The 23,160-nt window shown below is 50.2% G+C and overlaps 1 protein-coding gene and 1 long non-coding RNA gene across 10 annotated transcripts in view; one reads left to right on the top strand and one right to left on the bottom strand.

Annotated features, from left to right (window-relative positions):
* The window catches only part of GMIP (GEM interacting protein), a 148,489-nt gene extending 142,697 nt beyond the window's left edge, over nucleotides 1-5,792 (top strand). For 8 of the 9 annotated variants that reach the window (XM_068274466.1, XM_068274464.1, XM_068274463.1 and 5 more), the window contains one exon: nucleotides 5,600-5,792. The gene's annotated coding sequence lies outside the window, so the exon portion shown is untranslated. The remainder of the gene's footprint in view (nucleotides 1-5,599) is intronic. The other variant, XM_068274461.1, reaches the window with a different exon arrangement.
* The window catches only part of LOC137562780 (uncharacterized), a 139,851-nt gene that overhangs the window by 88,559 nt on the left and 28,132 nt on the right, over nucleotides 1-23,160 (bottom strand). The window lies entirely within an intron of this gene.

Below are 23,160 nucleotides of genomic sequence, written 5' to 3'. Positions count from 1 at the left end.
GGGTACCTGGCTGGGCGAGCGTGCAGTGGACTGGCTTGGTACCTGGCTGGGCGAGCGGGCAGTGGGCTGGCTGGGAAAGCGGGCAGTGGGCTGGCTGGGTACTTGGCTGGGCATGCGGGCTGGCTGGATACCTGGCTGGGCATGAACGCAGTGGACTGGCTGAGTACCTGGCTGGGCATGCGAGCTGGCTGGGCATGCGGGCTGGCTGGGTACCTGGCTGGGCATGCGGGCTGGCTGGGTACCTGGCTGGGCATGCGGGCTGGCTGGGTACCTGGCTGGGCATGCGGGCTGGCTGGGTACCTGGCTGGGCATGCGGGCTGGCTGGATACATGGCTGGGCATGCGGGCTGGCTGGATACCTGGCTGGGCATGCGGGCTGGCTGGGTACCTGGCTGGGCATGCGGGCTGGCTGGGTACCGGGCTGGCTGGGTACCTGGCTGGGCAGCGGGCTGGCTGGGTACCTGGCTGGGCATGCAGGCTGGCTGGGCAGCGGGCTGGCTGGGCATGCAGGCTGGCTGGGCATGCAGGCTGGCTGGGTACCTGGCTGGGCATGCAGGTTGGCTGGGTTACCTGGCTGGGCAGCGGGCTGGCTGGGTACCTGGCTGGGCAGTGGGCTGGCTGGGTACCTGGCTGGGCAGCGGGCTGGCTTGGTACCTGGCTGGGCATGCGGGCTGGCTGGGTACCTGGCTGGGCATGCAGGTTGGCTGGGTACCTGGCTGGGCATGCGGGCTGGCTGGGTACCTGGCTGGGCAGCGGGCTGGCTGGGCAGCGGGCTGGCTGGGTACCTACCTGGCTGGGCGAGCTGGCTCCTGGCTGGGTAGCTGGGCTGCAGTTACCAGCGCGTCCTTCGCGCTTCTCCCGACTCGCTCCCGCCCTCCAGCAGAGTGGCAGACATGATCCTGAACTCTGCATGCCGCCTCCTGGTCTAGTGACGTCACTAGACCAGGCGGCGGCATGCAGAGTTCAGGATCATGTCCTGGCCGGCTGCTGCCACTGTGCTGGAGGGCGGGGGTGAGAGCTCCCCTCGTCATCTGTAGGTGCGCTCTCCGCCGCTCCCCCCGCACCCCCCCCACGCCCAACTAAAAAAAATAAAAAAAAATTTAATTTTATGAATTAAAAAAATAAAAAAATGTATTGAACTATAGGTGGCCACCCCCCCCCCCCCGAGGACCCGCCCATGGCACCGGCCCACGGGTGCCTCTTAATAGATACGGCCCTGGGTATAAGCATCTGCAAATTTTGATGACAGGTGGTCTATGAGGGGGTGAATTTTGTGGAACCGGTCATAAGCAGGATGGCCTTTTAGATAACAGGTTGTATTGGGCCTGATCTGATGGATAGTAGTGCTAGACAGGTGACAGGAGGTGATTGATGGTTGTCTCAGGGGGTGGTTAGAGGGGAAAATAGATGCAATCAATGCACTGGGGAGGTAATCGGAAGGGGGTCTGAGGGGGATCTGAGGGTTTGGTCGAGTGATCAGGAGCCCACACGGGGCAAATTAGGGCCTGATCTGATGGGTAGGTGTGCTAGGGGGTGACAGGTGGTGACAGAAGGTGATTGATGGGTGTCTCAAGGTGTGATTAGTGGGGGGAATAGATGCAAACAATGCACTGGCTGGGGTCTGAGGGCGTTCTGAGGGTGTGGGCGGGTGATTGGGTGCCCTAGGGGCAGATAGGGGTCTAATCTGATGGGTAGCAGTGACAGGTGGTGACAGGGGGTGATTGATGGGTAATTAGTGGGTATTTAGAGGAGAGAACAGATGTAAACAATGCATGGGTGGCAGTGACAGGGGGTGATTGATGGGTGATTGATAGGTGATTAAAAGGTGATTGACAGGTGATCAGTGGGTTATTACAGGGAAGAACAGATGTAAATAATGCACTGGCGAATTGATAAGGGGGGGTATGAGGGCAATCTGAGCGTGTGGGCGGGTGATTGGGTGCCCGCAAGGGGCAGATTAGGGTCTAATCTGATGGGTAACAGTGACAGGGGGTGATTGATGGGTAATTACTGGGTGTTTAGAGGAGAGAACAGATGTAAACAATGCACTTGGGAGGTGATCTGACGGCGGGTCTGCAGGCGATCTGATGGTGTGGGTGGGTGATCAGATTGCCCGCAAGGGGCAGGTTAGGGGCTGATTGATGGGTGGCAGTGACAGGGGGTGACTGATGGGTGGCAGTGACAGGGGGTGATTGATGAGTGATTGATAGGTGATTGACAGGTGATCAGTGGGTTATTACAGGGAAGAACAGATGTAAAAAATGCACTGGCGAATTGATAAGGGGGGGGTCTGAGGGCAATCTGAGTGTGTGGGCGGGTGATTGGGTGCCCGCAAGGGGCAGATTAGGGTCTGATCTGATGGGTAACCGTGACAGGTGGTGATAGGGGGTGATTGATGGGTAATTAGTGGGTGTTTAGAGGAGAGAACAGATGTAAACAATGCACTTGGGAGGTGATCTGACGGCGGGTTTGCGGGCGATCTGATGGTGTGGGTGGGTGATCAGATTGCCCGCAAGGGGCAGGTTAGGGGCTGATTGATGGGGGGCAGTGACATGGGGTGATTGATGGGTGATTGACAGGTGATTGACAGGTGATCAGTGGGTTATTACAGGGAAGAACAGATGTAAATAATGCACTGGCGAATTGATAAGGGGGGGGGGTCTGAGGGCAATCTGAGCGTGTGGCCGGTTGATTGGGTGCCCGCAAGGGGCAGATTAGGGTCTAATCTGATGAGTAACAGTGACAGGTGGTGATAGGTGGTGATTGATGGGTGATTGATGGGTAATTAGTGGGTGTTTAGGGTAGAAAACAGATGTAAACAATGCACTTGGGAGGTGATATGACGGCAGGTTTGCGGGCGATCTGATGGTGTGGGTGGGTGATCAGATTGCCTGCAAGGGGCAGGTTAGGGGCTGATTGATGGGTGGCAGTGACAGGGAGGATAGATGCATACAGTACACAGGTGGGGTCTAAGGAGAATCTGAGTGGTGGGGGGTGATCCCCAGGGTGCAGTTGGGGACCTAATTAAAAAAATAGCGTTAACAGATAGTGACAGGGAGTGATTGATGGGTGATTAGGGGAGTGATTGGGTGTAAACAGTGGTCTGGGAGGTGGGCGTGTGAGGGGTGCTGTGGGCGATCAGGGGGCGGCGGGGAGATCAGTGTGCTTGGGTGCAGACTAGGGTGGCTGCAGCCTGCCCTGGTGGTCCCTTGGACACTGGGACCCCCAGGGCAGGAGGCAGCCTGTATAATACACTTTGTATACATTACAAAGTGTATTATACACTTTGTAGCGGCGATCGTGGGGTTAACAACCCGCCACCGCTTTCGAATGGCCGGCGGGTTGTCGTCGCCGGTGGGCGGAGCCAGTTGCTGGGGGAAGCGCGCGTCATCAATGACGCGATCGCTCCCCCGGCATGCAGAAAGGACGCAACGCCCTTGGGCGTATTGCGGTCCTTTCGGCGTCCACTTTGCCGCCGCCCATCGGCTGTGGGCGGTCGCCGGTCGGCAAGTGGTTAATATACACACCCTAGCAATTTTCTCTGAGTTTCCAATCATTTTTATCATAATTGAGGAAAAAATTTAACATAAGTGTGTGGTACATTGGTCATATTTTTGAAATGTTACAATCAGTCAGAAAAATTGATTGCAATTTTTAAATTGAACAGATGTTTAAAAAATCGAATGGTGTGTTGCCACCTTAGGGGATGAGGGGGGGGGGGGGGGGGTGTCAACAGCTGCCTTAACTCACGTGCCAAATTGCCCAGAAATGTCCTTGGATGCAGCTATCACTCCTGTAACCCCCCCCCCCCCCCCCACCCACACAGCAGAGACAGTATTGGGGGACATGGATGATCGCAAAAGTAGAGTAGAAAGAGTTAAAGCCCATCTGTGAGACATGAAGAAAGATCACAGTAAAGTGATCAGCATGAAATCATGTATACTTAATAATTGCCAAGAAATGACTGAGAGCGATGTATCCCTTCCATGAGCTCAATGTTATCTGTGTTTTTCCTCACGAAGGCTGAGAATCTGCAGCTGATTATCTCATTCTCCAGTTCCTCTGGGGAGACCGGAGGGTGCCCTTTCCTTCCAGCTCTCAGTTTTACGTCAGGGAAAGAAAATTGGCAAAGGATTTCAGATTCTAAAGCCATTTCTGTTTTCTGTACCTAATGTACTTACAGCATCAATCAACGCTTTGCAATATTCAACACTCAATGCTGTATTTACGTACTCAGGATAGTGCAGACAGACACAGCAGTTTTCAGTCCCCACTGATGATAGTCTGGTAAACCATAAAGTAGGGGGGTGTCAGTATCTCCCACCTTGTTCGTCTACTACTATGGCTCCCAGTAGGTAGCTGTAAGTTAGAGTGCAGGGCCGAGGCGAGAGAGGCTCCAGCCTCAGGGCGCAGTGTAGAAGGGGGCGCACAACTCACTCAGCTATCATTCCCCTATTGTGTTTGAAGCAGAGAGAAATAAGAAAAAGGGGATACATGGCAGTGACTGGAAAACAGATAACAAGAGATTAAGGCGTTAGGGGCCCTGGGGCGAATCTTAGTCTAATAGCAATCAGTGTGTGATGGCTGGGGTGGGAGGGATGGAGGGGCGCACTCAGCCTTCGGTGCTGGAGGACCTTGTCCCGGCTGTGGTTGAGGGTGCTTGCAGGGATATAGAATACACCATAGCAAGCATAGGGTTACAAAGCCCTGGAGCAATGCTATCTAGTATCTAGCTAAAAAAAAGTATGTATAGCAAGTCCTGAGAGACTGACAACTAAGGGCAAGGAGAGAAAAATAGCTTTCTTCTCTGCACAATTGTTCTAATGACTGCATCTGCTCAGCCACTGATGAGGAATCATACAAAGTTTTGCAGACAAAGATTTGTTGACAGTCCCTATTCAGTGTGCAGCAGGCTCTTCTGTACGTCTAAAGTCCAGCCCCCAACCTCTCTACCCCTCCCCGAGTTCTCTGTCCTGGCAGGAGGGGGTCCCATCCAAAGTTTTGCAGGGGGGCCCAGTGATTCCTAGTTACGCCCCTGGGCCACAGCAACAAAATATACATACCTGGGGCTTCCTCCGGCCTGATCGCTCCCACGCCATCCTCTTCTGACTCCTGGTTCACCCACAACTGTCCCCGTAAAATCCTCCAGTCGGGGCCCGTCGATGCATGCGCAGTCTGGCCAGGCATGCTCTCCTGTCTTGCTCCTGTTGCTGGGGGCATTCTGTGCCTGCGCAGTAATACTGTGCAGGCGCAGAACGCTCTGGGCGACGTGAACACGGCAGGAGTGCGCGTGCACCCGGGCCATGCATGCGCAGTTGGTCCGGACCAGAGGATCTTTCAGGCCAATTGCAGGCGAATCGGGAGTGAGGAGAGGATGGCGTGGGAGCCATTAGGCCGGAGGAAGCCCCAGGTATGTATATTTTTTCCTGTGCTTAAGTAACCCTTTAAGTACAGTTTCGTGCCAAGGCCTACAACTGCAGTAACCCTGGGGTACCATATGTGTTTTCTGTATTTGAGTACCACAAGGAACCGCAGAAAGTCATGACGATGATCGCACCCGTGAAATGCAGAAATTCCCAGTAACACAAAATTATTTACAGTTTCTTTCAACAGAAAAGCTGGATGGGGGAAATTGGACACTGAGCTGGGATGTGATCAACATAAATAAACGCTGCTGGCTATGTGTGAGACGGCCTGGCCTTGCTCTCTGGACAGTATGTGAGGGAAGAGAGGGCCACCACAGCACACCGGATACAGAACATTGCTGTCATGTAATAAACCTCCTAAATATTACCACATGTTCTGCTGTTTGTATTCACTGCTCTCCTTATTAGCGCAGCTTAAAGTAAACCCCACAGGTGTTGAATGGAAAAAATACCAATGTGTAAAGAGAGTGAAAAGAGAAATCCCGGCACTAATGCTTGTGGCCCACTAGGCAAACTTTTCTGTGCTACCCCCTCCCAGTCCATAAGTATATTCTGGCGTATAAGACGACCCCCCCAACTTTTTCCAGTTAAAATATAGAGTTTGGGATATACGGTACTTGCTGTATAAGACTACCCCTCTTCCAACGCACACCAAATATATTTTTTTTTAAATCATATACTGGTTGTATGAACAGTGGTGCTGTACTGTATGCTGTACCAATTATATAACAGCATACAGGTGATTGACTGGTTGAATTGGTCAACTCTCCCTCTCCATAAGTGGTCTGATCAGTTCTCTTTATCTACCTGTTTATCAGAGCGGTACGAAAGAATAGATTGTACTGTGCCCATAAAACACGCCTCTTTCACCCATCTGGCCAGCCCTTGCATCCTATTTACCTCCTTCTTCGCCTCTCAGATCTCGCACATGCGCGCCTGCGCCGCTTCACTACAGTCCTCAGCAGCGAGATCTGATAGGCAGTAACAGGATAGGGCGGGCAAGATGGGCGGAAGAGGCGTGTTTTATGGGCACGGCGCAATCTCTTTCTTCCCTACCCTGGGCGTCCCAGACCTTGCAGCATGAATGATGAGCTCTCCCCAGCATAAGCGGCGACGCCGAATCTCCAGCACCCGGTAATTAATCATCAGTATGTCGCGTATGCACATCACGTAAACATCAGCATGTCCCATATGTGCATCGCGTATCAGCATCATGTATCACCCGGCATCAAAGACACCCAGCGTATAAGACGACCCCAGACTTTTCAGAAAATTTTCAAGGGTGAAAAAGTCTTATATGCCAGAATATACAGTAGGTCCTCACCATGTCCTCTTCTGTGTGGAGTCCACACTTGTAGGACCTTCTCATCCATGTATGCAGCACACTCCTCTTCCATGTGAAGCCAGCGTGCAGCACACACTGGTTACTGCGCTACAAGACAGGGACGTAACAAAAGGGGGGCTGAGTGAGGGGGCCCACTCCTAACCACATGCAGAGTAGCACAGGTAGTAGAGTAATGTTTACCGGCTCCAGCACTGTGGGTCTCCTCCATGCAGCACAGCCGCACACTTTCTGCTGTCATTTGCCGGCTCCCGATCACATGACCAAAGCTGGCGAATGGAAACAGAGTGTGCAGCTGTGATGCATAGAGGAGACCAGCAGCACTGGAGCAGGTATATGTTACTCTGGTCCCTGTTCTATTCTGCATGCACGTCAGGGCAAGGTGTGTTCATGGGGAATACTGTGTAGGCGGGGAGAAGTTTGGATTCCAGGGGCCCCATGACAATTTAGCAGGAGGGCTCCAGGGCTGTTGTTACCCCCCTGATGCACAGAAAATGTTCAGCAGTCATACACTCTATATAATACTCTCTGTAGTAGGGGATATAAAGTAGCACCCTTCATTCATGAGAGGCTCTGCATACAACAACAATAAAGTAATGAAGAAGCACCCAATGGACGGAGTGGCATGCCAGAACCCCTACCTCAGCACCTCCAGGGGTATATAGCATATAATAATAATTGCAGTATGTGTATAGCGCCTTTCTCTTGTCGGACTCAAAGCGCTTGCGATGCAGCCACTAGAGCGCACTCAGTAGGCAGTAGCAGTGTTAGGGAGTCTTGCCCAAAGCGCTCCTTACTGAATTACTGGCTTACTGAACAGGCAGAGCCGAGATTTGAACCCAAGTCTCCCGTGTCAGAGGCAGAGCCCTTAACCAGTATACCATCCAGCCACTACATATACATACAAGGATGGGTCGGCACTGCCTGTAGTGAAGTATAGCTCTTTTATTGGCAAGTCAGCATACAGACAGTACTTAACCTCCCTGACGGTAACCCCGAGTCAGGCTCGGATTTGGAGATCCGCAGCTCAGAGCGGTAATTCCGAGCCCGACTCCTGGTGACCGCCGCGAGGCCTATGCAGATTATAGCACGCAGTGGGTGTTTTCACTCACCTCCCCCTGGGATCCAGATGCAGGCAGCCATTCTTCTTCCAGTCCCCGGAGGCAGGGCCGGCCCTAGACTTTTAGCCGCCCGAGGTGAATTTTGAAAAAATTGCCGCCCCCCCCCCCCCCCGTGGGGGCCCGCCGAGCTGGAAGGGTAGCGGGCAGGACGGGGGTATTGGTCACCTTGGTCACCTCACCTTGGTCCCCCGATCTGCACTCCCTTCCAGCTTTAAATAGTGAGTAAGCAGTCGACAGTAAGAGGCACGGGCGGGGGATCACTCACCTCTTCCTCGTTCCAACGTGCGCTCCACTGACGTCACTTCCTGCAACGCCGGCCACGTACAATACAGTGCAATACAGTGGGAGGCGTTGCAGGAAGTGACGTCAGTGAAGCGCAAGCTGGAACGAGGAAGAGGTGAGTGATCCCCCGCCCGTGCCTCTTACTGTCGACTGCTTACTCACTATTTAAAGCTTACATTACATTACAATACAATACAATACAATAACATTTCTATAGCGCTTTTCTCCCATAGGACTCAAAGCGCTTAGGCTCTCTCAGATTCAGTAATTAGTAGGATGAAGTATTCACACAACAAATGTTATATTTCTGCAAATGCCAAACTGAACAGGTGGGTTTTCAGTATGGATTTAAACACGTCCAGGGATGGAGCTGTCCTGATCTGTTGAGGTAAGGAGTTCCAAAATGTAGGGGCAGCATGACAGAAGGCTCTGGGACCAAAAGTTTCCAAGTGGACTCTGAGTATGACTAGATTATTAGAACCTGTGGATCTGAGAATGTGGGGATTGCTACGCAGCTGCAACATATCTTTCATGTATCCAGGGCCTAGATTATTCAGGGATTTAAATGTCAGTAGGCCGATCTTGAATAGGACCCTCCATTCTATAGGTAGCCAGTGAAGGGAGTGCAGGACTGGCGTTATGTGGCAGTGACGGGGTTGGTTGGTTAGCAGTCTGGCAGCAGTATTCTGTATCAGCTGTAGACAGTACAAGACCTTTTTTGGAAGGCCAGTGTAGAGAGCATTGCAGTAGTCCAGTCGGGATGTGATGAAGGCGTGGACTATGGTTGGCAGATCTTCTGGGGGTATGAGGTGCTTGATTTTTGCAATGTTCTTCAGGTGAAAATAGGATGATTTCACCACAGCAGAGATTTGAGTTCTGAAGTTTAAATCCCAATCAATTAGAACTCCCAGGCTACGCACATGATCAGAGCTGCGTAGATCCGTGCCTCCTATTCCCAGTGGTGAAGACTGCAAGTTAAGCTGTTTTGTTATCATGCTCTGCCCTCCAATCAGAAGGACTTCAGTTTTGTCTGCATTTAGTTTCAGCCAGTTGTCATTCATCCATTTCTGTAGTTCACGTAAGCAGGCGTTTATAGTTAGAGTTGGGTCTGTCACACCAGGCTTGAAGGAAAGCTATAGTTGGGTGTCGTCTGCATAGCAGTGGTATGTCAGGCCGTGTTTTTGGATTAGTTTTCCCAACGGTAACATGTAAATCGTGAAAAGCAGGGGAGAGAGGATTGAGCCCTGGGGCACCCCATACTTAAGTGATACAGGGGTGGACAGGAAGGGCCCCATAGACACTTTGTGGGTTCTGCCACTCAAGAAGGATTGGAACCACTGAAGAACTATGCCATCAATGCCGCAGTATTCCTGTAGCCTGTTTATCAAGATGTCATGGTCAACTGTATCAAAGGCTGCAGAAAGGTCTAGCAGTATGAGGATTGAGCACTCTCCTCTGTCGCTTGCCATGAGCCGGTGGTTGCATATTTGGATGAGGGCAGTTTCAGTGCTGTGGTGTTTCCTGAAGCCAGACTGGAATGGGTCATAACTGTTGTTTTGTAGGATTTTGGCTTCTAGCTGGAGGTAGACAGCTTTTTCAATTAGCTTGCCCAGAAAGGGGAGGTTAGAGACAGGTCTGTAGCTGGTCATTGCATCAGGGTCCAGGGAGGGTTTTTTGAGGAGAGGCCTGATGATTGCTTCCTTCAGTAAAGCAGGAAATATCCCTGATGTCTCTTAATGTCTGTCGGCTGCTTACTCTACATTTAAAGCTGGAAGGGAGCGCAGATCGGGGGACCCAGGCGAGGGAGGGGGGGGGGGGGGTCCGACCACCTTCCCCACTGCTAGGCCCAATACCCCCGTCCTGCCCGCTACCCCTCCAGCTCGGCGGCCGGCCCCCCCGCACCCACGGACGGGCGGATGCTGCCCCTAGAAGTTTGCCGCCTGAGGCAAAAGTTTCACCCCGCCTCATGAGCGGGCCGGCCCTGGTCGGAGGCTCTGGATCCCTTTGGTGAGATTGCCATCTGTCGTCATGATCTCACTACAGGGTTACAGCACCACCCGGAGGATGGAGGGAGAACTGCAGCGCTGGAGCGCAGGGAAGTGAGTAAGTGCTGGGCTGCTGCAGGCTTTCTGGCGGCAAGATTGTTTTGCGGTTTTAGGGACTAAAAGCATGCAAAAAAAATTGCACCACTTTTAGATCCTAAAATGTGAAAATAATCATAATGTCAGGGAGGTTAAAGCTAAATTCTAGACTTTATTTACATCGGCTGACTTTAGCCCCTTCAACTTAAAAAAAAATTATTTAGATTTTTAACAAAAAAATTAGACTAAACTACCTAAACTAAATTTTAAGCACCTACTCTTTGGCATATAGCAGTACATTTGATAGCATTCCCAGTATATAAAAATGTTTAAACAGTAAAAAGAAGAAGTTCTGCTCAATGCTCCAAAAATATCAAAAATCTTTATTGGATACAGGTTACATGGCTCGAAGATTCGCTAACATGTTTCGGACACACTCTGGTCCTTAAAGGGGAACTTCAGCCTAAACAAACATACTGTCATTAAGTTACATTAGTTATGTTAATTGGAATAGATAGGTAATATAATATTTTACCCACCCTGTTTTAAAAGAACAGGCAAATGTTTGTGATTCATGGGGGCTGCCATCTTTGTCATGGGGGCAGCCATTTTTTTGGTTGAAAGGAGGTGACACGGAGCATAAGACACAGTTCCAACTGTCCTTTGTCCTGATAACCCCTCAAAATGTAAAAAAAAAAATTCCACCAAAACAGCAGAACGAGAACAACAACATCAGAAATCCCATCATGCTTTGCACAGCATAAGGGGAAAACTGCCCGGGCAGTTTTCTCCTGTGCAGCTAAAAATGAGGCTTGTGTAAGAGAAACAAAGTTCTGATGCTGTGAAACTGTTAAAGAAACACTAGGCCTTTTCAGTGCTGCTGAGTCGATTTTTAGTCTGGAGGTTCACTTTAATCATAGCACGTTTACTTTCAATGCAGAAAGCAGTACAAGTACACTGCTTTGCTTGGGAAATGCAATCATTGCTGGCCAGGTTTCTCTGCCTGGTTTCTTCACTCTGCTCCTCCTCCCTCCTCTGCTGAATAGACTTGTTTCCTTGGCATTGAGTCACTTCAGGAGAGGAGGGAGGGGGAGCAACGTGCTGTGCAAGAGTTTGAGCCTGTTTTGCAGTAAAGAAGGGAAATTTTGGTGCCCGGTGATGCCATGCGCCCAAATTTTCATTCTTTGCCTCAAATCACGGCCTTTACATAGCTCCCCATTGTCCCTCTTTTGAAGGGACAGTCCCTCTTTGGGAGCCCTGTCCCTCTTTCCTCATCATTTGTCCCTCTTTCTATGTAAATATATATATATATTTCTTTACTAAAAAATGTGTTTGATTGACTCTAAACATTATTTCCATCCTTTAAATTGATATATTACTAATTTTTAAATGTTAATGTAATGATCAGTGATGTATATATTGATCAGTAGTTGCTCTATCAGCACAATAGTCAGTACTTTATTCAAATGTCAAAAACTCGTGATTGGGAGCACAGTAATATTCAGGAACACAAGAGAGTGAGGGCCCTTAGGGCCGCACTAGTAGGAGAGTGGTCGTACAGGCAAGGTCGGCAACAGATCAGATTGACAGAGGTACAGAATCACTAGGCAGAATCAGAGTGAGTATTCAGGCAGAAGTCGGCAACAGATCAGATTGGCAGAAGTACAGAATCGTTAGGCAGAATCAGAGTGAGTATTCAGGCAGAAGTCGGCAACAGATCAGATTGGCAGAGGTACAGAATCGATAGGCAAACGGAGGGTCAGAAACAGGCAAAGAGTCACAACAAATAATCAATACAATATAATATAATCCTAATCTAGTGTGAAATCCCCGGGGTCCTGCCGGATCAAAGCACACACGGATCTGACTAAGGTCTGAGAGCTTTCACTGCGAAGTTTCAGCAACAGCAGACAACGAGCCACTGACATCCCCATCCTTAAATACAAACAGGCAATTCCAAAGCTCCCGCCCAGAACCGCCTGACCAATCAGCAGTGAGATACAGCGGTCTGATGTCAGCTGACCGGCAGATCAGCTGACCCGTCTCCTCAGCCCATAAAGGTCCTGCCGCTCTGTGCTGACCTAAGCTGATGTGCCACTGAGAGACCTGTCCTGCCGGGAACTGCGCGAGACGCCTGAGGAGACGTGGCAGCCACCGCGCTGACGTCAGACGTAGAAGCGGTGGCCACGCTGCTTTCCGCCGCCAAGGTAATTCCGCTATACCTAACAGTTAATATGAAGGAAAATGAACCGGGATAGAAAGGACCAGTGTGCTTTGAATTATAAAAACAACAAATTGTTCTTATGAAATCTTTATGGTATGCGTGACTAGGGGTGCGATGGGGCGTGACTAGGGGTGTGGCAGGGGCATGGCTTAAGTGTCCCTCTTTCTCATCTCAAAAAGTTGTGAGGTACGGCCTTTATAATAGCCTGTGCCTTTTTTGCCTTTGTTCTTTGCATCGGACACTCCTTGGTGTGTAGATCAGCATTGCTCTGACTCACCACAGTGTGCCGTGATTCTCCTGCAGAGGAAGGAACACATTGTTGTGATTATACCACTCTGATGTGGAAAGAGCAGCAGAGACATAGAGAGAAGGGATGGATGAATCTCCTCACCAGGGAGTGTGACATGGGATCTGCGTGACAAAGACACCCCCTGCTTGTCAATAGGCCAATGATTGCTGCTGAGTCACAACGCAGAGGCCACATGCAAGGCGAGTGTTTATAGAATGGGAAAGGCGCCTTAATGGAGGCTTGTCACGCGCGAGGAAGTCAGGACAAGAGCGAGAAACCATAACCAACAGTTCCATCTGAACTCTGCCAGATCTGTTTCACATCAGCCCGGCTACTCTACTTGTCTCTTCTCATCCCTCAGCTGCAGGCTCCTAATACACCCACTCCGCTGTATGTCAGCATCAGTACCTGAACTGACATGTAACACCATGACATAAACCTGTGTGTGTTTACATGTGACTTATTATCTAGCTTCTTATCTCAAAATGTACTGCTAGGAATTGACTGATACAATTTCAAGTACCTTGAAGTACCTCCCAGCTAACCCCCCCCCCCCCCCCTTCTGTACATACAGATAGGCACCCGGTATAACAAGTTAGAACTCTTTAGTGAAGAAAAACCTGCAGAGATAGATCATACACCACAATCAGGAAAAGCAGCTTACTTAGAACAGAGTGAATCCAGGAAATGACAATCCCATAAAGATTACCATCACGTTTTACACACAGTAACATCGTGGGGTTGTTTTACTATACTGCAGTTTAAAGGGAACTGAGCACATCCTCTTTCACTGGAATCTCTCCTGGCATAGAAGCTGCCATGTTCCCCCCTCCCCTTCTCACATTCCTTATTTACAGAAGTCAGAGATGCTATCTTGACACTTTGACACACACAATGTCTTTGAAGAAACAGTCCTAATTACTCACCCCCTTTGTTAATGAAAAGGTATTGTTTACGTCTTGGTAATTAGCTCAATAAAACAATTAGCTTCTTGAAATCTCTGCGGTTGGGGACGGTCGGGCAGGCCTGCTGAAACAGGCTAATAATATGACTTTGAATGTAAAATACAAGGTAAAATGAAAGTTTATTTTAATAATGAAACAGATTGTTGGCATGCATTTTTCATGTGCTATAGAAATGTCCTGAGTGCTAAAAAAGTGCTCGGTTCATTTTAAGGTAATAATCCAGTTGATACTTCCAACACCCCCAAGATATGCACAGCTGCATGCTGTCAATGCTGTTGGGCCCTTTTCCACACTACCTAGACGAATCTGCATAGAAAAAGGCACTTGCAGATTTGCACGCGTAAGAGTTTTTTTCTACCTCCTGATTTCATGAAAGCAGAGATAGGTTTGATATCCTATGTTTATAAATTAGCTTCTCTGCCAAGGTTTCCGAGATTCCTGAGCTGACACAGCTCAGAGATTAAATTACACTTGTGATTAGTCACAGATGAGGGGGAATTAGACAGGCTAAACTCTCTAAATACATACAGGGTGGATTTCTCTCTATTTCCCTGCTGTCCTGTGCAAGAGTTCAGGACCACCTAATCAGGGTCAACAAGCTTTGCTTCAGTCAGCAGATATTGGCCCAGGTGTGGCCTTGTAGCAGTGAATGCTGTTTGTCCATTTGCTGCCAGGTGAAGATGACAGAAAGCTGAAACTGAAAGCATCCATGCTGGCAGATCGTGTTTCAGCTGAGTAAGCTGTTTTGTTTAATAGACAATGGGCTTGATTCACAAAGCGGTGCTAACTGTTAGCACGCCTGTGAAAACCCCCTTAGCACGTCTAAACGAGCTTTCCGCGCGCAAAACTTTCCGCGCGCACTGCACAGAGCGCAGGGCGCTCTTCGCGAAGTGCCCATTAAAGCATATGGGACTTAGCACGTGCATAGAACTTTGCGCGCGGTACTTAGCTCGCGATCTGATTCAGAAATTCGGTGCTAACCTACTTAGCACCCTGGTTAGCACGTCTAAAGACTTCAGACGTGCTAAGTAGGTTAGCACCGCTTTGTGAATCAAGCCCAATGACTGAAATGACTAACCATAGTATCCTGTGTGCCTGTAGAAGGGGAACCTTAACCAGCCGGGCGGTATGGACGAGCTCAGCTCGTCCATCACCAACGGAGGCTGCCGCTCAGGCCCTGCTGGGCCGATTTTCATCAAATAAAAAGCAGCACACGCAGCCGGCACTTTGCCACCCGCGTGTGCTGCCTGATCGCCGCCGCAGCGCTGCGATCCGCCGCGTGCAGCGGCGAAAGAGGGTCCCCCAGCCGCCTGAGCCCAGCGTAGCCGGAACAAAAAGTTCCGGCCAGCGCTGAGGGCTGGATCGGAGGCGGCTGACGTCCATGACGTCACTCCGCTCGTCGCCATGGCGACGAGGTAAGCAAAAAACACGGAAGGCCGCTCATTGCGGCCTTCCGTGTTACTTTTGGCCGCCGGAGGCGATCAGAAGAACGCATCCGGAGTGCCCTCTAGTGGGCTTTCAAGCAGCCAACTTTCAGTTGGCTGCATGAAATAGTTTTTTTTTATAAAAAAAAACCCTCCCGCAGCCGCCCTTGCGAACTTAATAGAACGCCAGGGTGGTTAATATCTAAATCTCTAGCAAGAAGAAAACAATTCTGAATTCTGTCTGGTAATTCTGAATTAATGCGGAATCTGTTTGTTTATAAATCTTTTTATTGTGGCGACATGGCATTGATTATTATTATTAATTTAAAAACATATTCCGTGGCGCTGTACAAAGTAAGAAACAAACATGGGGTACATAATAATACAGACAATGGCATACACTAATATACAAAATACAAATATGGTAATTACAGTGACAATAAATAGTAACATGATGAATAAATTTCCAAGACACAAAAGGGTGAGAGAGCCCTGCCCTTGCCGGCTTACAATCTAAAGGCATTTACATCAATAAAGTCAATACTGCTGACTTCAGCAGTCAATTGCAAAGCCTCCCTATGTGTTATCATCAGTAGTGGGAGGAGACAAGGTAAAGGGTAGCACTTGCCATTCCCTAACATCCACTGCAACCGGCATAGTTTTGCATTTTTCTGCCATACGAGATTCTGAGCCTGGCTGCCTGTCACCTCTCTGTGCTCCTGCAGTGGCTGCTCTCTACTGCCTTTACCACCGGAGCTGGACTGATGCAGTGTCAGGTCAGGAACCAATTGGTTGGCAGCTTTGCATCACCCGAACTAACTGCCTTGACTATGCTCAACCCTGAACTAAGCCACCGCTGCCACCTCACTGAGTCACCACCATTTTAGGACTAGAGAGGAGAAGGAGAGAGGAATCCAGGGGTCACTTGCTGCATACATATAAAAAGGCACCTGTAGAAAAGGGTGCGGGGGATTGCCGCTAGCAGATTATCCATAAATTCATCTACATTCTACTACTGAATTGTAATACTAAAATATCAGTAATCTTTACTAATATTTTACTACGTCTTAAAGAGCAACTCCGACCAAGAATTGAACTTTATCCCAATCAGTAGCTGATACCCCCTTTTACATGAGAAATCTATTCCTTTTCACAAACAGACCATCAGGGGGCGCTGTATGACTGATATTGTGGTGAAACCCCTCCCACAAGAAACTTTGAGGACCGTGGTACTCCTGGCAGTTTCCTGTCTGTGAACCTTGTTGCATTGTGGGAAATAGCTGTTTACAGCTGTTTCCAACTGCCAAAAAAGCATGCAGCAGCTACATCACTTGCCGGCAGTAAAAATCAGGGCTGTGGAGTCGGTACAAAAATCTTCAGACTCCAACTCCGACTCCTCAGTTTATGAAACCACGACTCCGACTCCAACTACGACTCCTTAGTCTAATACTTAACAGGGCTGTGGATTTTGTGCAAAAATCATCCAACTCCTGACTCCGACTTCTCAGTTTATGAAATAAAAGTTTATGAAATGAAATTGCCCCGACTCCGACTCCTCGGCTCCGACTCCAACTCCGACTCCACAGCCCTGGTAAAAATGTCACCATGTAATAAATGTCAGAATGTAAATCAGGGATTTAAAAGATTTTACTACGGGCAAACACTGACTAAACCATTTATACATAATTATGGTAAAAATGAAGCACTTTTTTTTTATTACATTATTTTCACTGGATTTCCTATTTAACCTAACCCTACTTTCACACAGATCCCTCCCTCTACCTAACGCCTAACCCTAACTGCCTTCACACACAAACACTCTACCTGACACCTAACCCTAACTGCCTCCACACACAAACACCCTACCTGACACCTAACCCTAACTGCCTCCACACACAAACACACCACCTGACACCTAACCCTAACTGCCTCCACACACAAACACCCTACCTGACACCTAACCCTAACTGCCTCCACACACAAACACCCTACCTGACGCCCAACCCTAACTGCCTCCACACACAAACACCCTATCTAACGCCTAACCCTAACTGCCTCCACACACAAACACCCTACCTGACGCCCAACCCTAACTGCCTCCACACACAAACACCCTACCTAATGCCTAACCCTAACTGCCTCCACACACAAACACCCTACCTGACGCCCAACCCTTAATGCCTCCACACACAAACACCCTACCTGATGCCTAACCCTAACTGCCTCCACACACAAACACCCTACCTGACGCCCAACCCTAACTGCCTCCACACACAAACACCCTACCTGACGCCTAACCCTAACTGCCTCCACACACAAACACCCTACCTGACGCCCAACCCTAACTGCCTCCACACACAAACACCCTACCTGACGCCTAACCCTAACTGCCTCCACACACAAACACCCTACCTGACGCCCAACCCTAACTGCCTCCACACACAAACACCCTACCTGACGCCTAACCCTAACTGCCTCCACACACAAACACCCTACCTGATGCCTAACCCTAACTGCCTCCACACACAAACACCCTACCTAATGCCTAACCCTAACTGCCTCCACACACAAACACCCTACCTAACGCCTAACCCTATCTGCCTCCACACACAAACACCCTACCTGATGCCTAACCCTAACTGCCTCCACACACAAACACCCTACCTGACGCCCAACCCTAACTGCCTCCACACACAAACACCCTACCTGACGCCTAACCCTAACTGCCTCCACACACAAACACCCTACCTGACGCCCAACCCTAACTGCCTCCACACACAAACACCCTACCTGACGCCTAACCCTAACTGCCTCCACACACAAACACCCTACCTGACGCCCAACCCTAACTGCCTCCACACACAAACACCCTACCTGACGCCTAACCCTAACTGCCTCCACACACAAACACCCTACCTGACGCCCAACCCTAACTGCCTCCACACACAAACACCCTACCTGATGCCTAACCCTAACTGCCTCCACACACAAACACCCTACCTAATGCCTAACCCTAACTGCCTCCACACACAAACACCCTACCTAACGCCTAACCCTATCTGCCTCCACACACACAAACACCCTACCTGACGCCTAACCCTAACTGACTCCACACACAAACACCCTACCTGACACCTAACCCTAACTGCCTCCACACACAAACACCCTACCTGACACCTAACACTAACTGCCTCCACACACCAACACCCTACCTGATGCCTAACCCTAACTGCCTCCACACACAAACACCCTACCTAATGCCTAACCCTAACTGCCTCCACACACAAACACCCTACCTAACGCCTAACCCTATCTGCCTCCACACACACAAACACCCTACATGACGCCTAAGCCTAACTGCCTCCACACACAAGCGCCATACCTGACGCCTAACCCTATCTGCCTCCACACACAAACACCCTACCTAACACCTAACCCTTAATGCCTCCACACACAAACACCCTACCTAACGCCTAACCCTAACTGTCTTCACACACAAACACCCTACCTGACACCTAACCCTAACTGCCTCCACACACAAACACCCTACCTAATGCCTAACCCTAACTGCCTCCACACACAAACACCCTACCTGACGCCTAACCCTATCTGCCTCCACACACAAACACCCTACCTGACGCCTAACCCTAACTGCCTCCACACACACAAACACCCTACCTGACACCTAACCCTAACTGCCTCCACACACACAAACACCCTACCTGACACCTAACCCTAACTGCCTCCAAACACACAAACATCCTACCTGACACCTAACCCTAACTGCCTCCACACACAAACACCCTACCTAGCGCCTAACCCTAACTGCCTCCACACACAAACACCCTACCTGACACCTAACCCTAACTGCCTCCACACACAAACACCCTACCTGACACCTAACCCTAACTGCCTCCCTACACACAAACACCCTACCTAATGCCTAACCCTAACTGCCTCCACACACAAACACCCTACCTGACGCCTAACCCTAACTGCCTGCACACACACAAACACCCTACCTAACGCCTAACCCTAACTGCTTCCACACACAAACACCCTACCTGACACCTAACCCTAACTGCCTCCACACACACCCTACCTAACGCCTAACCCTAACTGCCTCCACACACAAGCACCCTACCTAGCGCCTAACCCTAACTGCCTCCACACACAAACACCCTACCTAGCGCCTAACCCTAACTGCCTCCACACACAAACACCCTACCTGACACCTAACCCTAACTGCCTCCCTACACACAAACACCCTACCTAACGCCCAACCCTAACTGCCTCCACACACAAACACCCTACCTGACGCCCAACCCTAACTGCTTCCACACACAAACACCCTACCTGACGCCTAACCCTAACTGCCTCCACACACAAACACCCTACCTGACGCCCAACCCTAACTGCCTCCACACACAAACACCCTACCTGATGCCTAACCCTAACTGCCTCCACACACAAACACCCTACCTAATGCCTAACCCTAACTGCCTCCACACACAAACACCCTACCTAACGCCTAACCCTATCTGCCTCCACACACACAAACACCCTACCTGACGCCTAACCCTAACTGACTCCACACACAAACACCCTACCTGACACCTAACCCTAACTGCCTCCACACACAAACACCCTACCTGACACCTAACACTAACTGCCTCCACACACCAACACCCTACCTGATGCCTAACCCTAACTGCCTCCACACACAAACACCCTACCTAATGCCTAACCCTAACTGCCTCCACACACAAACACCCTACCTAACGCCTAACCCTATCTGCCTCTACACACACAAACACCCTACATGACGCCTAACCCTAACTGCCTCCACACACAAGCGCCATACCTGACGCCTAACCCTATCTGCCTCCACACACAAACACCCTACCTAACACCTAACCCTTAATGCCTCCACACACAAACACCCTACCTAACGCCTAACCCTAACTGCCTTCACACACAAACACCCTACCTGACACCTAACCCTAACTGCCTCCACACACAAACACCCTACCTAATGCCTAACCCTAACTGCCTCCACACACAAACACCCTACCTGACGCCTAACCCTATCTGCCTCCACACACAAACACCCTACCTGACGCCTAACCCTAACTGCCTCCACACACACAAACACCCTACCTGACACCTAACCCTAACTGCCTCCACACACACAAACACCCTACCTGACACCTAACCCTAACTGCCTCCACACACACAAACATCCTACCTGACACCTAACCCTAACTGCCTCCACACACAAACACCCTACCTAGCGCCTAACCCTAACTGCCTCCACACACAAACACCCTACCTGACACCTAACCCTAACTGCCTCCACACACAAACACCCTACCTGACACCTAACCCTAACTGCCTCCCTACACACAAACACCCTACCTAATGCCTAACCCTAACTGCCTCCACACACAAACACCCTACCTGACGCCTAACCCTAACTGCCTGCACACACACAAACACCCTACCTAACGCCTAACCCTAACTGCTTCCACACACAAACACACTACCTGACACCTAACCCTAACTGCCTCCACACACACCCTACCTAACGCCTAACCCTAACTGCCTCCACACACAAGCACCCTACCTAGCGCCTAACCCTAACTGCCTCCACACACAAACACCCTACCTAGCGCCCAACCCTAACTGCCTCCACACACAAACACCCTACCTGATGCCTAACCCTAACTGCCTCCACACACAAACACCCTACCTAATGCCTAACCCTAACTGCCTCCACAAACAAACACCCTACCTAACGCCTAACCCTATCTGCCTCCACACACACAAACACCCTACCTGACGCCTAACCCTAACTGACTCCACACACAAACACCCTACCTGACACCTAACCCTAACTGCCTCCACACACAAACACCCTACCTGACACCTAACACTAACTGCCTCCACACACCAACACCCTACCTGATGCCTAACCCTAACTGCCTCCACACACAAACACCCTACCTAATGCCTAACCCTAACTGCCTCCACACACAAACACCCTACCTAACGCCTAACCCTATCTGCCTCCACACACACAAACACCCTACATGACGCCTAACCCTAACTGCCTCCACACACAAGCGCCATACCTGACGCCTAACCCTATCTGCCTCCACACACAAACACCCTACCTAACACCTAACCCTTAATGCCTCCACACACAAACACCCTACCTAACGCCTAACCCTAACTGCCTTCACACACAAACACCCTACCTGACACCTAACCCTAACTGCCTCCACACACAAACACCCTACCTAATGCCTAACCCTAACTGCCTCCACACACAAACACCCTACCTGACGCCTAACCATATCTGCCTCCACACACAAACACCCTACCTGACGCCTAACCCTAACTGCCTCCACACACACAAACACCCTACCTGACACCTAACCCTAACTGCCTCCACACACACAAACACCCTACCTGACACCTAACCCTAACTGCCTCCACACACACAAACATCCTACCTGACACCTAACCCTAACTGCCTCCACACACAAACACCCTACCTAGCGCCTAACCCTAACTGCCTCCACACACAAACACCCTACCTGACACCTAACCCTAACTGCCTCCACACACAAACACCCTACCTGACACCTAACCCTAACTGCCTCCCTACACACAAACAGCCTACCTAATGCCTAACCCTAACTGCCTCCACACACAAACACCCTACCTGACGCCTAACCCTAACTGCCTGCACACACACAAACACCCTACCTAACGCCTAACCCTAACTGCTTCCACACACAAACACCCTACCTGACACCTAACCCTAACTGCCTCCACACACACCCTACCTAACGCCTAACCCTAACTGCCTCCACACACAAGCACCCTACCTAGCGCCTAACCCTAACTGCCTCCACACACAAACACCCTACCTAGCGCCTAACCTTAACTGCCTCCACACACAAACACCCTACCTGACACCTAACCCTAACTGCCTCCCTACACACAAACACCCTACCTAATGCCTAACCCTAACTGCCTCTACACACAAACACCCTACCTGACGCCTAACCCTAACTGCCTCCACACACACAAACACCCTACCTAACGCCTAACCCTAACTGCTTCCACACACAAACACCCTACCTGACACCTAACCCTAACTGCCTCCACACACACCCTACCTAACGCCTAACCCTAACTGCCTCCACACACAAGCACCCTACCTAGCGCCTAACCATAACTGCCTCCTCACACACAAACATCCTACCTGACACCTAACCCTAACTGCCTCCACACACAAACACCCTACCTGACACCTTACCCTAACTGCCTCCACACACAAAGACCCTACCTGACACCTAACCCTAACTGCCTCCACAAACACCCTACCTGACGCCTAACCCTAACTGCCTCCACACACACAAACACCCTACCTGACGCCTAACCCTAACTGCTTCCACACACAAACACCCTACCTAATGCCTAACCCTAACTGCCTCCACACGCAAACACCCTACCTAGCGCCTAACCCTAACTGCCTCCACACACACCCTACCTAACGCCTAACCCTAACTGCCTCCACACACAAGCACCCTACCTAGCGCCTAACCCTAACTGCCTCCACACACACAAACATCCTACCTCAGAATCAGAATCAGAATCATTTATTTCGCCAAACATGACTGGGTCATGCCCGGAATTGGTTTTAGCATCACAGGGCAGCTTCACAGAAATAAGTTACAGTTACCTGACACCTAACCCTAACTGCCTCCACACACAAACACTCTACCTGACACCTAACCCTAACTGCCTCCACATACACAAACATCCTACCTGACACCTAACCCTAACTGCCTCCACACACAAACACCCTACCTGACACCTAACCCTAACTGCTTCCACACACAAACACCCTACCTGACACCTAACCCTAACTGCCTCCACACACACCCTACCTAACGCCTAACCCTAACTGCCTCCACACACAAGCACCCTACC

Source organism: Hyperolius riggenbachi, chromosome 3 (assembly GCF_040937935.1).
Source record: "Hyperolius riggenbachi isolate aHypRig1 chromosome 3, aHypRig1.pri, whole genome shotgun sequence".
Classification (NCBI taxonomy): Eukaryota; Metazoa; Chordata; class Amphibia; order Anura; family Hyperoliidae; genus Hyperolius; species Hyperolius riggenbachi.
Note: the sequence above shows the minus strand (reverse complement) of the source record. Positions and strands in the feature narration are given on the sequence as shown.